The sequence below is a fragment of the Lissotriton helveticus genome, chromosome 1_1 (assembly GCF_964261635.1).
Source record: "Lissotriton helveticus chromosome 1_1, aLisHel1.1, whole genome shotgun sequence".
Lineage (NCBI taxonomy): Eukaryota > Metazoa > Chordata > Amphibia > Caudata > Salamandridae > Lissotriton > Lissotriton helveticus.
In genome coordinates, this window is record NC_136057.1 from 484,604,119 (window position 1) to 484,620,719 (window position 16,601).

The window sequence follows — 16,601 nt, forward strand, 5'->3', positions numbered from 1 at the left end:
TGGACTAGTGATTATGCACTTGAAACTTCAAATGAGAGAATGAGTTGGCCCCAATTGGCCACTGAATCTTTATACATGTAAATATAATTACTGTACCAAATGTAAATAATGTGTGTTTAAGCTTTTAATCACCTGAGCACTGCGCCGTTTACTATAGCCAGTTGAGCACCAACACATGCACTTAACTCCCCCAAGTGTATCTACCCCACTCCAAGATGGCGCCCATGTGCGCCGTGTCCCTCTTCCATTTCCACCGGTGCACGCTTATCCAGCGTTCAGCCCGGCTGACACCAGTGACTGCGATCCGGCAGAACACCTCGGGACCCCAGACACCACGGAGGCTTTGCCCCGAACTGGTAAGCGGAATGACCAAGTATGCCGCCCTAGTTTGCCGCCCTAAATTACAGCTTAAACCTCCTACTGAAAACGGGTTCATATTTCCCTTTCCAGACCCGTTTTGATCAAGATCGGACCACACCGGCCGATGTCTAAACGCTAGGTAAGCCCATGTGTCTTAACCTCTCCCGTATTGCGGGGTCTCAGATGCTTACCTCTGCTATGTAAATCGCCCTTGCACTCACAATTATTTATCCAACAGATATTACTGCACCCTGGAACTGAGGCGCACTTAGCGGAACCGCGCTTATTTAACAGGTATTAGGATCTGGTTATGATTAATTGGGGTCGATAGCGCTTAAATACAAGTTTATAATTCCGCTTCCTCCCCTATTCAGGCGGCTCACAAAACGAGGTTAATGCAACCCAATACAATACCCGATCAAACCACCCGACCCACAGGGGTAAGTGGTCACTTTGTGAGGTGGTAGAATGTGCATGTTGAAAAAAGGAAAAAAAGAAAAAAAGTAGACTTGAATGATCCGTAATGGAGAATGAATGCAGCGGTTGCGTGGAAACGACGCTTTATTTGAATCCATTGAATTGATCGTATTCATTACCAATGAAGTGGTTACTATTGATTTTTTGAATAGGTAACTTCTGGATAACATAACTGGTTGCTATCAATATTCAGAGTAACATGTTTTCATTCACATACACACGTCACTTGCTGCACCCCGTGTATGTTTCAAGGCTATAGACACAGATTAACACGTGTTCCTAGGCTAATGATTCCACCTGCATGGACTTTAACGAATACGATAAGTCGGTTCCGAATAAAGTGTAGTGTCGACTTGCAAGTTTACCAATGAAGTGGTTTCATATATATTCTTTTGTTTTCTTTCACCCCTTTCCTCCCCAAATAGGCGGATGTGTGTTTAAATTGTTTACACCAGGCAAGCAATTGTATGTACTGTTAGTCCTGATGATGGTCCCGTAACATTGAGCATAAGGGACCGAAACGTCGACTTGTTTTAAGTGTTTTCACAGCCCGACTATTGTGTTAAACTTTTTGCTGTGTCTAGCACTATAAATTGGCACAACTTTGAATGTCTACTGAATCACAAGTGGCCAATCATGCTCCTTCTTGCCTAAAAAACTATATAAGTTTGTTCTTAGAATTGGTACAGGATTGTGCCTCTTCACACCCCAGTAATTGTGTTATTGGAAAATAAATTACCCTGTCCGGCTGGACAGTGGCCAACATAGTTCCCATTGTGGACTAGTGTTTATCTTTTTGAATTCATATACTCCTGGGGACCACTGTTGTTTCTTGAATATAGCTACCCACGGTCCCCGGTTAACCGATTGGGTTCCCTTGTTGTTGTTTACAGACATTCATTAATTGTGACAACACAATGTTGAGATGCCAGGTTGGAGGAGGATGCCTAATGGGCGGGAACTTCCTGAACAGTTGAATGATTCTGGAAGAGCAGAGAGAGGAGGAGCCATCCTGCCGGAAGCGAGAAACCACCGCCAAGAAAACTTTCAAAGTGGAGTGGGAGAGCCCTGACTATGCCAGCTCTAGAAAGAACAGAAGAAGCTGAGTAGAATAAACTGGTTGAAGTTGGCAGCCACGCAACAGTGACAGAACCTTTTCCACTTGAGTTTTAAGTCTTTATTGTAGATGGAGCTCTGGCATTGGCAAGAATGTCTCTGCATACTGGCGGGATGTTCAAATGGGCAAATTCAAGGTGCTCAGGTTCCAGGCTGATGATCTGAGAGGGGGGGTCCGGATGACAGATCAGGCCCTCGTCCATCGTGAGGAGATCCGCTCGAGGATGAAGGAGAATGGGTTTGCACTGAGAAAGAAGCATCAGTTTCGAGAAACACTCTTGTTGTGGCCATCTGGGAGCGATCAGGAGAATGTGGCACGGCTGTCTCCGCATCTTTCACAATACTCGAGGAACCAGTGGAATCGGCGGAAAGGCATAGGCGAACAGACCACACCAATCCATCAAAAGGGCATTCCCGGACGATTCTGGATGGGGAAGGCAACTTGCAAAGGACAGGCATTTCCGGTTCGCTGGGCTCGCAAAGAGATCTATGCTCAGATGACCCCAACGCCGAAAGAGAAAATCCAGAGTCGGCTGATGTAGCTCCCACTCGTGCGTCGATGCAGACTTGCTGAGGGCATCCGCTAGGATGTTCGAGATGCCTGGTAGACTAACTGCAGTCAGGGTAACGTGGTGCCGAAGCGCCCAGTCCCAGATAGTTTGTGATAGCCGAGACAGGAGAGGAGATTTGGTGCCACCCTGCTTGTTCACATAGTGCATACTGGTGGTGTTGTCTGTTTGGATGAGCCCCGACTCCCCCTGGATCAGAAGATGGAACAATTGGAGAGCCAGAAAGATGGCCATCAACTCTAGCCTGTTCATGTGCCAGGAGCGTTGAGACGGAGCCCATTTGCCTTTGATGGACGGCCCCTGAAGGTGTGCGCCCCAACCTTCCAAGGAGGCATCCGTGGTCAGAGTGAGTACCGGAGTTAAGGTGAGGAATGAGGTCCCGGCAGCCACGTTGGACGGCTGCGTCCACCACTGGAGAGCCGACCTCATCCGGGCAGTCACACGAACGAGATCGTTGAGGGAGCTGGTGACCTGACGCCACTGACCGTCCAATTCTTCCTGAATTGGGCAACTCCTGAACCTGCAGTTTGGTATCAGAGAAGTGCACGAGGACGCAATTCCCAGAAAAGACTTCAATATACGAACGGAAACGGACTCTTTTGAACAAAGGATGGTCACCAGGCGTAGAATCCGCAACTGACGTTCGTGAGACACAAATGCTTTGGCTAGTGACGTATCCAGAGTGGTGCCTAGAAAAGTCCTGCAGTGAGCTGGGTCGACCTGAGACTTCTCAGCATTGATGGAAAGGCCGAGGTAGCGAAACAAGTCTTGACAGAGTCGAGTGTCTCGAATCAGCTGGCTGGGAGATTGCGACTTGATGAGACAATCGTCCAGGTAGGGAAAGATGTGGACGCCCTGAAGATGTAGGTTAGCCACTACTAGAGCCAAAACCTTTGTAAAGACACGAGGGGCAGAGCGGAAGCCGAAAGGCAGCGCCCTGAATTGAAAGTCTCTCCTCCCCACTCGGAAGCGCAAGTACTTCCGGTGACGAGGAAGAATTGGCACATGGAAATAAGCGTCCTGGAGGTCGATGGTGGTCATGAAGTCGTCCTTGCAGAGAAGACGTAAGATCTCCATCAGCGTGAGCATGCAGAAGGACTGGCACTTCAGGTATTTGTTCAGTGCCCTTAAATCGAGGATCGGACGCCAGTCGCCTGTCGCCTGTCTTTTTGAGGATGAGGAAAAACCGGGAATAAAATCCCATTCCCCTCTGAGACTTGGGAACCACTTCGACGGCACCCTTCTGAATCATGATGTGAATCTGCTGGAAAAGTTCTTTGAGGTGCGCAGGAGGCGGACCAGTTGGGAGTAGTGTGAGGAGGAAATTTTACAAACTCCAAGGCATGGCCCTTTGATACAATGTCCAATACCCAACGGTCCGAGGTGATTGAGGACCACTGAGAAAAGAACAGGGAGATTCGATCTCCAACCTTGCGCAGGAAAGGAAAGTCATTGCCTTTTGAAAGTGGAACCTCTATAGGAAGATTTTCCACGATACGACTTGGAAGTTTGCTGGTGTGAGGACTGCTGCTGCAGGTTGGAATACCATTGATTTCCCTGGCCATTGGAACGGTATTGATTCCATCCTCCAAGAAAATAAGAGGTGGTGCTGTGTCCACGCCCACCAAGAAAGGGCTGTTTGCGGAACTGTATAGTGCCCAAGAAGCGAACCGTTTCAGTATCTTTCTTCATTGTCTGCAGCGCCTCATCGACCTGCTGACCGAAGAGTGACTCACCATCATAAGGCATGTTGAGAATTTTTGCCTGGACCTCCTGGCGAAAAGAGGTAAGCCAACTCTGGCGCCATAGAACAGCCGCCCCTGCAAGTTGACGGAAGCCAGTGCAGGCAATATCCAAGGAGCAGTCGATCTCTTCCGACGCTCTTTCCCCGTCCTGGAGAATTTTAAGAGCCTCCGCCCTGGAGGACTCCGGAATGAGGTCAACCAAGGTGGCCATATCAGACCACATCTGACGATCGTAACGTCCCAATATGGCCAAAGCGTTAGCGGCCCTTACAGTATTGGAAGCAATAGTTTAGAACTTTCGCCCGATGGCATCTAGGGGACGACCGTAGCGATCCTTAGGAGCCGTAATCGGGGAAGATGGGTTTCTGGAACAGAGCTGGGCGGCCTGGGTGACTACAGAATCCGGTTTAGGCTGTGCCACCAGGCAAGCTGGAGAACCCTGGGGCACCTTATACTTTTTCTCCAATCAAAGTAGTTGTGCAGGGATGGAATTCGGCGTTTGCATCAACTTGACTCCTTCATTCCAGATGAAGTCGATTGGGACTGTCCGAACTTGCTTGAAAGGTTGACTCTTAAAGTCATACAAAAAGCAGTCCTCTTCTCTATGAACCATCGGACGTTTAAAGCGGAGTGCCGCCCTATCCATGAGTTGGTGGAAACCTGCAATGTCAACAGGAGGGGAATCCCCCGGAGTTGCAGGAGGTGGGGACGGTGTTTGAATCTGGTAATCGTCCCAGTCTTGCATACCGCCATCACCATCAGTATCGTCATCCTGTAGCTCACCATCCTCTCTGTCCGGGCGAAGAACATCATTGTCTTCATACACTGTAGCATGGACCTGAATAGAGGTCTTAGCAGGAGGCGGTGCCAGTTGCGGCAGGGGAACAGCGGTAGGATGTGGTGCAGGTTGCGGCATCGGAACAGCGGTAGAAGGTGGTACAGGTGCTGTAAGTCGAGACGAACCATGACTAGATGGCGGTAAACGCCGTTTGTAATCCTCTAGCATATACTGAAGTTTGGAAATGAGGGAAAGAGGAATTGATGCCGTCGGAACCTGAGTGGACGGTTCTTCCTCCTGAGAATACGAGTCCTCGTGATCCTCCCCATAGTCCTGACACTGACTAGTTCAGAAGGGCTACGTGCTGCCCAGAAATGATCTTCTTCGTCCTCAGAAACAGAGTCTTGCTCAGAACCTGTGCCAAACAGGGGCTGCGTGTCACGTGGAATGTCAAGCTGTTCCAGAGGCACTTGGCGACGTTGGTTCAAAGGGTGGGCGGAGGAAATGCCAGAAGCGGATGAAGGAATCGGCACCAAAGGCAAGGATGCAAAGGATGATGGCACCACCATCGACGAAATAGTCGTTGAAGCCGTCGACGAGGACTGGACAGCCGTCGCCGAGGACTGGACAGACGCCGACGTAACCACCGCCGACGTAACCACCGTAGATGAGGCAGTCGGCGATAAAACCGCCGTCGATGGAACATTCGTCGACGGAATGGCCAACGACGAGGAGGCTTTCTTCACAATTCTCATCGATGTAGATCCTGATGACGACGAGAGACTTCTTCGACGTCTAGGCGATAAGAATCGTCGACAAGACAGTTTTAATACTGAGGCATACCTTTGTCGACATAGACTCCGTCGACGTAGCGGCCGTCGACGAACCAGAAGCCGAAGTCGTCGTCACCATTGTCTTCGAGGAGCCGGAGACGGCAGAACTTGTCGTCGGGACGATAGTCGACGCTCCCAATGATTTAACACATTTTAAGGTGGAAACGTGCTAGAAGAAGCCGTAGACGTCTGAGAGCCAGATCTCGGGAGCATCGGCGTAGCAGGAGGAGATGGGGACACCGCAGGAACCTTCAAGCATGAGAGTTTCTTCTTCAAGAAGGGAGAAGGTAAATCCTGCACACTGCTACGCTTTGAGGCGGCTTTAGAAGTACCTGACACCAGGCTTTCTGCATCAGAAAGAGCTGAACCTTTGTCCTTCAGCCTTTGCAACCAGAGGAGGAGGCGACCCTCCCTATCGTTTAAGGTCTTGGTGGAGAAAGTCCTGCAGATCTTACATTTGCCTACCTCATGGTCAGGATAGAGGCAGTATATACATTTCTTGTAGGGGTCTTCAGAATAAAGTCAACTTCCCACAAGAATAACAAGGTCTAAACAAAGACTTCTTACTTTAAGACATTGTAGAAAGTACTGGAAAACCAGAGAAAAGTAGAAAACTGAGCAGAGCTCAGGGACACTCCCTTCACAAGACGTGCGGTAGAAAATCTGAGGGCCTGAGCCTCTAAGCAGAAGGTTCTGGAGGGGTGCTTATGCCCGATTGGCTGTAGTTTGGACTAACATAATGACAGGGATATGTTGCAAATGTTTCTCTCTTGCCATGTATTCCTATGTGGAAAGTATGACCTGCGATTTGCAACTATTTCTAATGTGTATTTTTATGTGTTATGTTTTTACATACATATTTTATTGCTATTTTATTTACCGTGGGGCTCCCACTTCGACGGGGAATATTCAAGCATGTGAATCTATGAAAGACACCCTATGGAGAAACACACACATATACACACACACACACACATATACACACACACACATATAGACATATATATATACACACACACACACACAACTACATACACACACACACACACATATATATATATATATATATATATATACACACACACACACACACACACACAACCAATCCTAGCATCCATAAAAGAAGAGGCGCTGGCTCCGTGGGAATATATCAAAGAAAGAGGTTTATTCCAAAGTGACAACCTAGACTAGTTTCGACGGCGAAACGCCTTGCTCACTACATCAAGTGTCTCTGAATTACCAAGGTGTATATGTCAGGCACTCTTAGTAGGTTGTCACAGCAACCATGTAAGGCAACAGATATAGAAGATTTAGTTTGATAACCCATGACAGTGCATTATTATAAAGAAAGAAAATTCATCCCACCGTTAATCTAGACTTGAATGCTATCGGCACAACAGTAATTTCTTAAAAAACAATTATGCAAACTGACATTTGACAAACCACATACCACTTATTATCGAACGCAAGAGAAAGAATTCTGGGGACAGCAGCAGGCGCACGCAGAACTCACCGCTGCCCAGGGGGGCTTACAGCAAACCTTCACTTCCCCCGCCGCCGCTTCCTGTAGCGGCCGCTGAGAGGGGAACAGCTGACAGACTCACCGGACCCGCAAGACTACAACTCCCAGCATCCCCTGCCAGACGGGGACGCTCCTTCCAGCTACTTCCGCCCGGAGGTGTACAAAACACACCAGTCCCTCCGGTGGAGCGGGGGCTCGAACGCAAGAGAAAGAATTCTGGGGACAGCAGCAGGCGCACGCAGAACTCACCGCTGCCCAGGGGAGCTTACAGCAAACCATCACTTCCCCGCCACCGCTTCCTGTAGCGGCCGCCGAGAGGGGAACAGCTGACGGACCCACCGGACCCGCAAGACTACAACTCCCAGCATCCCCTGCCAGACGGGGACGCTCCTTCCAGCTACTTCCGCCCGGAGGTGTACAAAACACACCAGTCCCTCGCGGGACGCGCGCGGGCGGCGCCGGGCTAAGCCCGGGCAAAGGGCGGGCCCTCTGTGGCCCTCAGAGGCCTGCAGAGACTGGGCACCGGATTTTGGCCGTAAAAGTAAAGTAGTAACTCTTTCTACATTTTGTGGATTATGTGTTAACGCTTCCATGATATAGGATTCTTGCAAGTTTTGTCCTGCAGTCCATTAGCAAGTGTTACCTGGTTGAGTTATTGGGAATCTCTGGGCTTGCTTTAATTAGGTAGTTAGTTACAAGTGTGCTTTGTTATTGTAAGGTTTTTAAGTTGTTAATGTTTTAGCAACCATGTCAAATATTACGATCATTCCTACAGTACAAGGTGCCAACACTTTGGACAACTACCTCGTAAAAAAGGTCTCCAAAATTAACAGCGACCGGAGAGCCTCATTTGGGAAATCCAGTTCTTCAGGGGTTCCTCCCATTAACACTCCCCCTGTCTCAATTATGCCCATTTCTAATGTTAACACTAGTATGGGAAGCAGGGAGCTGGTTATGGTTGAGGCTCAGGTACACTTATCCTCACCAGTTCTGAACACTAATATAGTTGCAAGTGCTGATGATTCCATGGTAACTGAAAGCCCTAAACCAAGGAGAGCAGTTAGGGCCTGCAGGAAACAACCCTCCAAACGTGGAGGTGGTGGTAGACCTAGACTGGTAATAGAGAACAAGCAAACACCACGCAAACAAAGAGGCAAGTCTGGGGGACCGGATCAGATAGAACCTGTAGTAAGTTGTAGCTCAAGCATGGCTCATTTTGAGCTACTTTTGGTTGCTTTTGAGGCAAAGTTAGAGGCAACAATTGTAGACATTGTTACACCTCTGCTATTAAAAATAGAGGCACTTGCTACTGAGGTCGACAGACTGAGTGATATAGTTAAAAACCAGCCTATCCCAGGTGTTACTGGTAGGATTACTAGCAAACCTGTTGATAGGGGGCAGCATCATGAGGCAGTCAGTCCTGTTCTATCCCAGCACCAAACACAAAACCCTCTTGTAGCCGGGCCTATTCTAAACCTGATTAGCTCTAATATACAAGGATCCCCTGGGCTTAAAAAATCTGACCCTACTGTTATGGTGCCAAAAGGTAACCAAAATCCTAGAATTGATCTTCCCCCTGAGGCTGCACCGTTTGTGTGTGTTCTCTCTGGGGTTCCAGAGCGTAAGCAGGGGAAACCTGAAAGCTTCCATGAGCTAAAAAATAAGGTGGCTTATTGGCTTTCTTAAAACAGGCCACTTCCTCCCTCAATTGATGGTCGTATATTAAACGTTCGTAGAGTGGGGTGGCTTGGCCATATGACCAATGACATTGAAGGCGATCTGGTAATTGTCAATTTTAGGAATACCCATGTGGTCCCTTTTCTTAGAGGTTGGCAACCCCAAAGGGGTGATGGTTCCATTGTGACGTGGGAGCTTTCAGACTTTTACCCCAAAACACGTCCTACTAATAACGTGGCACCAAAGCTGAAGGCTCGGTCTAACACCATCCGTTCTCAGGGCTCCACCAGTGGGTCTGGTATTGAGTATTTGATTACCGCGGGTAGGTTTGCTCCTTTGACACACCTTGACGAGAATGATTGACTCTCTTTGGGGCAGGCTACAAACTCCAGTGGGGTAGAGAAGGGATATGTTTTAACACCTAAAAGCTTGGAGGTTATCTCCTCTGAATTGCACTTAGAAACCGGGCATGGTGCTACCTCAATAGCGCCACATGAGGTCCCTATGCCCAATGCTCCAGACAGTGAGCCCGCTCGGACTGGGATTATAACACCAATTGCGTTGGACTCGGACTACACTAAGATTGCAGGTTGGAATATAGCGGGGCTTGAATCCCATGTGTGTAACCCACACTGGGTTGATTTTATAGATCAGGGGGATGTTTGGGCTTTCCAAGAAACTTGGGCACTTTTCCCAGTGTTTCGTGTTGGGTTCTTAAATTTTAGCAAGCAAGCCATAAAGGGACCTAGAGGGCGTCCTGTAGGTGGGGTGACTATTTGGGTGAGACAGGGAGATGGTGTCTGGGCTGAGGAAGTAGCTATAGACAGTCCAGACATATTGATCATTAGGCTCAAATAAAAAAAAGGCCTAAACATTCTTTTAGTTAATGTTTATATCAGGGGCCTGCAGGGGGGCAGGGTTTCGCCCACACTCCTGCTTCTGGACGACTTCCTCTCGTGCATCGGAGGATGGGTATAGGATATTGCTGGGGGATTTCAACACGTGTTTTGAGCCCCTGGGATTGGTAGATGGTTCTCTTACAGAGGAGGAAGACCTGTTGTGGAGTATCCCACAGCTGGAGTTGCCACCGATAAGGAAATGGACCAGCTCTGCCACATTTATTAAAGGGCTTTGCCTTGATCTGGGGTTGCGAGCCGCCAATGGTAGGGTAAGATCTGACATGCAGGGTAGGCACACCTTCAACAATGGTAGACACAGTAGTCGTATCGACTATATTTTAGTCGATGTGAAACTGTGGGCTGCTGTTGTTGATATGGAGGTCAAGGAACGCCCAGAAAGTGATCATGACCCGCTAATGCTGGTCCTAAGGGACAATAGCTTTCGAGGGTCAGCAAGTGGTATTGCTGAGGTTACCCATGTTGAGGCCATACTTAGCAATGATATGAGAAGGGTACGGTGGCCTAAAATTGCTGTGGATGAAGAAGCACAAACAGTGATTAGAACCTTAGTGTCCAATTCCTTCGAAGCACTGAACGATTGTGGGTCCCAGGTAGAGATTATAGAAAACATTACAGGCATACATACTGAGCTGTTTCTGGGATTAAAAAAAATGTTTGTTAAGCCCAACAAGTTACAGGCGAAGAGAAAGCAGCCTAGGATAATTACCTGGTTTGACGACGAGTGTCGGCGAACGCAAGGGGCTCTGTTCTTGGCAATAAAGTCTAAAAATCATGTATGTATTAAGTCATGTAGGGAAGCGTATAAGGCTGCAAAGTACAAGGCAAAAATTAAATGGGATGAGGATCGGTGGGTATCCCTTACTGAAGCTTGCAGTCATCGGAATATGCAGCAGTTCTGGCACCTCCTTAAATGGGGGAAGTGCCAGGACAACCACCCAAGTCCTGCATCCGTTGGCCAACAGCAGTGGGTTTCCTTTTTTTAAGATCAATTCAGGAATAACAGTGTTGCCCCAATCGTTCTTCCTTGCCTTGATTATGAGAAACCGTTAAATTTCACCATCCCCGAGGTTACTCATGTTCTACAAAGTATTCCAAGGGGTAAAGCACCGGGTCCCGACTGCATCCCTGCTGACCTATTTTTACATAACCAGGAACTCCTTACATCACTAAGCTGGCCAATGCACTAGCATCCGGAGCAAAGGTCCCAGATTCTTGGTATGGGGCTGAAATTTTACCCATATATAAAAAGGGCGATCGTTCAGTTCCCTCAAATTATCGACCAATCAGTCTCATAGATGCGGTGCAAAAAATAGTAGCCCGACTGGTGTTAGGACGTATCCAGGAATGGATTAGTGATTTCGATATCCTTACTTCATTACAGGCAGGTTTTCGGCCACATGTGAGTACACTAGATCAAGTACTCAGGTTTATGCTCCTATATTGGAAAACAGTTGTCCTTGGTAAAGGTAAGCTGTATGCGGCCTTTGTTGACTTAAGATCAGCATTTGACCTTGTTCCCAGGGTCAAGTTATGGGACTGTTTGTTGAAACTAGGCTTGCCATCTGTTATAGTTCGTCTTCTAGTGAACCTACATGCCCACACCTTTGCACAAGTTCGGTGGGGAAAGCCTGGGGAGGTCACGGATAGATTTTCTGTAGACAAAGGCGTAACGCAAGGTTGTTTTGGCTCCCACATTGTTTTCCCTATTTATTAATGGGGTAACTAACTACTTTACATCTCATCCTACTGACGCTCCCACCCTGGCGGGGATGAAAATCCCACTGCTCATGTTCGCGGACGACACTCTGCTAATTTCTAAGACGAGGCAGGAGCTCCAGAAGGCCCCGTCTCGTTTTGAGTTGTTCTGCCGCGAGCATGAGCTAGAGGTGAATGTGTCTAAAACCAAATTTATGGTATTAAGAGGATTGACACCTGTTGCTGCCAGGGTCACTTTAGGTGGTACCACCCTCGAGCAGGCTAAGTTATTTACCTACCTGGGAGTCACATTGAGTGAAAATCTCAGTTGGACACAGCAGGTTGAGTTACTGGCTCTTAAACATGCCCAACTAGGAGGAGCCCTCCTCAAGGAGCATAAAAGTTCCCATACTCGCCCCATATCACCTCTTATTAAAATATATGGCACAAAAGTTTTGCCTTCAGTTTTATATGGGGCTGAGCTTTGGGGCTATTCTAATCTTGATCCGCTTAAAGTGGCTCAAAATAAATTTCGTAGGGTAGCCACAGATCTTCCACAATCAACACCGCGCATCCCACTTTTATATTACCTTGGGTGCCAACCAGTGGAGGACCTAGCAAGATATCGCCCCTTAGCGTTTGAGGCGCCTGTGGACAACGCCTAAGCTTCTGCTTTGTGCTAAAGCTTGCTCCGAAGTTAGGGACTCTTTGGGCTCTGGCAAAATAGGGTGGTTTAAAGAAATAAGATCTACCCTTAGTGCAATGGGGCTTGATGATCTATGGCTTAACCCAGTTTCAGCTGTCTTTCCTTCTAAAAAGGAGTTGAAGGATCAATATTGGGATTGGGTCATAGGTAGAAGGCATTCTCAAATAGCGTCCAGCTCTCTTACATCGGCATTTGTTCTGCTGAAGGATGTCTCGTCCCTAGAAACGTATTGGGACATTAATTCTAAACGACAGGACCGGAAATTATTCCACCAATTGAGAAAGTGTTAGTCACTTCCTTTTTGTATGCCCCCTATATGATGCTCCAAAATCGAAGTGGTTACGCCCGGTCTGTAGAAATCTGGGCACCCTCTCAGCTTCAGAAGCTGGTAGAATCTTAAGATCAGATACGTCTACTGTGATTGTTGTTGGGGTTGCTCAATTTCTTGGTTGGGCGTGGACCCTAAGGTCTCGGTTAATTAATCTGTCATAGGCGTGTTGATGTTGTGTACCCCCAGGATGTTTTTGATCTATGATTTCTAAAAAGGTAACACACTCACATAGATGGGGTGTGTTTATGGCTCGCTGTTTTAAACTGTTTTAAACTTTTTAACGTATTTTTATTCTTGCAAATGAAGTCAAATATAAGTGATTTAATTCTGTGTTAGATTGTGTTTTTAACCTTTCACTAAATTATTTTCTTAACATATAGCTAACTTTGTATAAAATGTGTTACATTATTGCATGTTAGCATGTCTTTTAGGATGAATAATTGAATAAAGACTTCTTGAAATTGAAAATATAAAGTGATAACAGCGTTGGTTACGGGATTAGCTGTGTCCATACAAAAAGGAGAAATAGAAGAGTTACACCTGTATTGTATTCTACCCTCCTTGCTACTACAGAGAAATCTCGCTCACTTCATCCTATTAACTACCATAGGGAGTGGCTTTTCTAGAGATGTTCAAAGGAGTAAGTGCCTTCGTGTATAACAATTAGTGCGTACATACAACTGAGTTCTAGGTAATATGCCAATACGCGGAAAGGTAGGAAAGGAACAGACTATGTATTAAGCCCAAGCGGGCAATTACCCCAGGGTCTCTTTCTCCTTGGTTGAAGAATCTGATTAAAAAGTAAAGAGCCGCACAAATATTGTAAAAATTGTTAACTTAACCGTGAAAAATGTGCCAACAAAATATAAAAAGTGACTAAAGTGTAAGAACCTAACGCTACGGAATGGGATCCGGAACCGGACAAGAGGATAACTAATCAGAGACTTACATGGAGTGCCTCATCTGCATTCATCCCATTTGGGATTTTGGAATCAAGTAGGATAATATACCTTGATTCTAATCTCCTGAGTGATAGCTGTCTGCTCCCTCCTCTAAGGTTTTCAGGGACACTATCAATCACAAAGAAGAAAAGTTCTTGAGCTTTACCTCCATGGCATGTGTCTTGCTACCAGAATTGTAGGGTCATCATGAGTGATGGTCCTAAGATGTTGTAATATCCACATGTGTACAGGGTGTATGGTGCTTCCCACGTACTGTTTTGCACATGTGCATTAGAGAACGTAAACTGCAAAATCTGTTATACAAGTCTAACTGTCTCGGATTTCAAAAGGCGTTTGTCTAAGTGGCAAAGGGACTGATTAAGTAATCATTCCGTGTTTGCTCGCTTTGCATTTAAAGCATCTGTGAAACCCTCTGTGGTTTGCGCCAGCCATTTGCCTTCTCTATTGTTGGTGATTACAAACAAGCTCCTGGCGCATAGACTTTGCTCTTCTGAATATAATCTGATTAAGTTTAGTGAAGGTGGAACCTAAGACGGGATCCCTACGTACTAGTTGCCAATGCAATATTTTACGGAGGTTAGTGTGGTAGGCATTGAAACCTGTGATCAATCTGGGGGTTTCCTTTTTTTTTTTCCAACAGATTTTATTTGTCAAGACACACATGTATAGCAGGGCCCTTGTCGTTTCCTTTTTATTAGTGTTTTTATTTCTATTTTTTGTGGAAAGTAGCAGGTCTTCTCTTTTGGCATTGGCACTTCTGTTCTGCGCTGGCTAATGTTTTGGTACCGTATCCTCTATATTTCAATCTCCTGAACAAGCCCTTTGTAGATTGTCTCAATCCTTCATGTGTACTGCAATTACGCTACATCTGGAGGCACGCCGCATATGGTATGCTCTCACTGAGACTTGTAGTGGGGTGGAAGTTACGGATGTGGAGGATTGCATTACCAGAGGTAGGTTTTCTGTATGTCCTAGACAGCATTTTGTGTATGTATGTATGTATGTATGTATGCTGTCTAACAGTAGTTAGTATTAGAATCCTTACCTTAGAATATCCCCAGGCATCAGACTGGATCCGGAAATCCCTTGCGTAGCAGTACCCTTGCGTGTCGGTAGGCGTCGTCTGCGGCTCCGTGTCCATCGTCTTTGGCGCCGGGATGTTTACAGCGTCTTCAAAATCGAGGGATCGATATTTCCAGAGTCCGCCAAGAACCACGCGCTGGCAGCGGGCAGACTGAGGTATTTTATCTCGAAGGGGCGCGAAGTCTCACAAATGACTGCCTTTGCTCGTTTGTGGACATGGATCCAGAAATTTTTGCGTAGCAGTACACTTGCGTGTCAGTGGCGTCATCTGCGGCTCCGCGTCCGTCGTCGTTGGCGCCGGGATGATGTCGCCGGAGTACTTAGACGCCGCCCTCACGCGCTGACGTCAGTACTTATACACAGCTTTTCCGCGCCAGAAACGCTGAGCCATGCTAAAAACCAACACTGGTTCCATTGAAACTAGGGCCCTGAAAGGGGATGACAACCCTAGATATCGGTTCGCAGAACGGGGAGGATGGGTGGGGCGGTAAGGAATCTAATACTAACTACTGTTTCTTACAGATATATCATTACCAAAGGTAAATAACTTGTTCATCTGAGAGAAATAGGTTAGTATTAGATGCCTTACCTTAGAATAGATACCCCAGCAATACCAACCTCGGTGGTGGGTCTGTGAACCAATAATCACACCAGAAAGTCCCGGAGGACTGAACGGCCAAAGAAGCCATCCCTCCGGACTTGGCTGTCCAGGCAGTAGTGTCTTGCAAACGTGTGCAGCGAGGCCCACGTAGCTGCCTGACAGATGTCCTGCAAGGGGTCTCCCCGGCCCAGGGCAGTGGAAGCCGCCGTGGCCCGAGTGGAATGGGCCCTCAGCCCAACAGGAGGTTCCTTCTTAGCCAAGGGTTAGCAGGCCTTGATACACAACACGACCAACCGAGAGATGGTCCACTTGTGCACTGCCCGTCCCTTCTTAGCGCCCACGTAACCAACAAAGAGTTGGTCATCCACCCGGAACTGGCGTGTGCGATCCAGATAAAACGAAAGCGCACGTTTTGGGTCCAGACGGTGGAGCGGTTCTTCCTCCTTTGAGGGATGTGGAGGCAGAAAGAAGGTGGGCAAGGTGATGGACTGCCCGATGTGGAAGGCTGTGACTACCTTGGGCATGAAAGAGGGTCTTGTCCGTAACACAACCTTGTCCAGATGGACAGAAAGGAAAGGAGGTTTGGAAGAAAGAGCCTGGAGCTCACTCACTCTCCTGGCAGAGGTGATGGCAACCAGGAAAGCAGTCTTCAGAGTAAGAAGGCGGAGAGGACAGTTATGAAGTGGCTCAAAGGGAGCGCACATCAGATAAGTACAAGGTTCAAGTCCCACTGAGGCATCACGAACGGAACAGGAGGGAACATGTGTGTGATGCCCTTCAAAAACCTATTTAATATTGGGGACTTGAACAAAGATGGCTGATCAGATAGCCTTAAAAAGCTTGAAAGGGCAGAAAGGTAGCCCTTGATGGTGCCCAGAGCAGAGCCCTGCTGGGCAAGAGAAAGAAGGAAGAGGAGAACCTCAGAAAGAGGGGCAGAGAGGATCCACAGCCTTTGCTGTGCACCATGCCACTAATCTGTTCCACCTGCAGGCGTATACCGACTTTGTGGAGGGACGCTTGGATGCCAGAATCACAGTACAAACTTCAGGAGGCAAGTCAAATGGCCTCAACTGTCGCCGCTCAATCTCCAAGCATGGAGGTGGAGACTTGACAGGTTCGGGTGGAGGAACCTGCGACAGAAGTTCCTCCTGAAGAGGCAGACTAATCAGGGGATCGACAGACATACTGAGTAGCTCTGGATACCAGTACCTTCGCGCCCAGTCCGG

General features: G+C 47.5%; 1 protein-coding gene across 1 annotated transcript in view; it reads right to left on the reverse strand.

Annotated features, from left to right (window-relative positions):
* ZFC3H1 (zinc finger C3H1-type containing) overlaps nucleotides 1-16,601 on the reverse strand; it is an 830,061-nt gene that overhangs the window by 322,987 nt on the left and 490,473 nt on the right. The window lies entirely within an intron of this gene.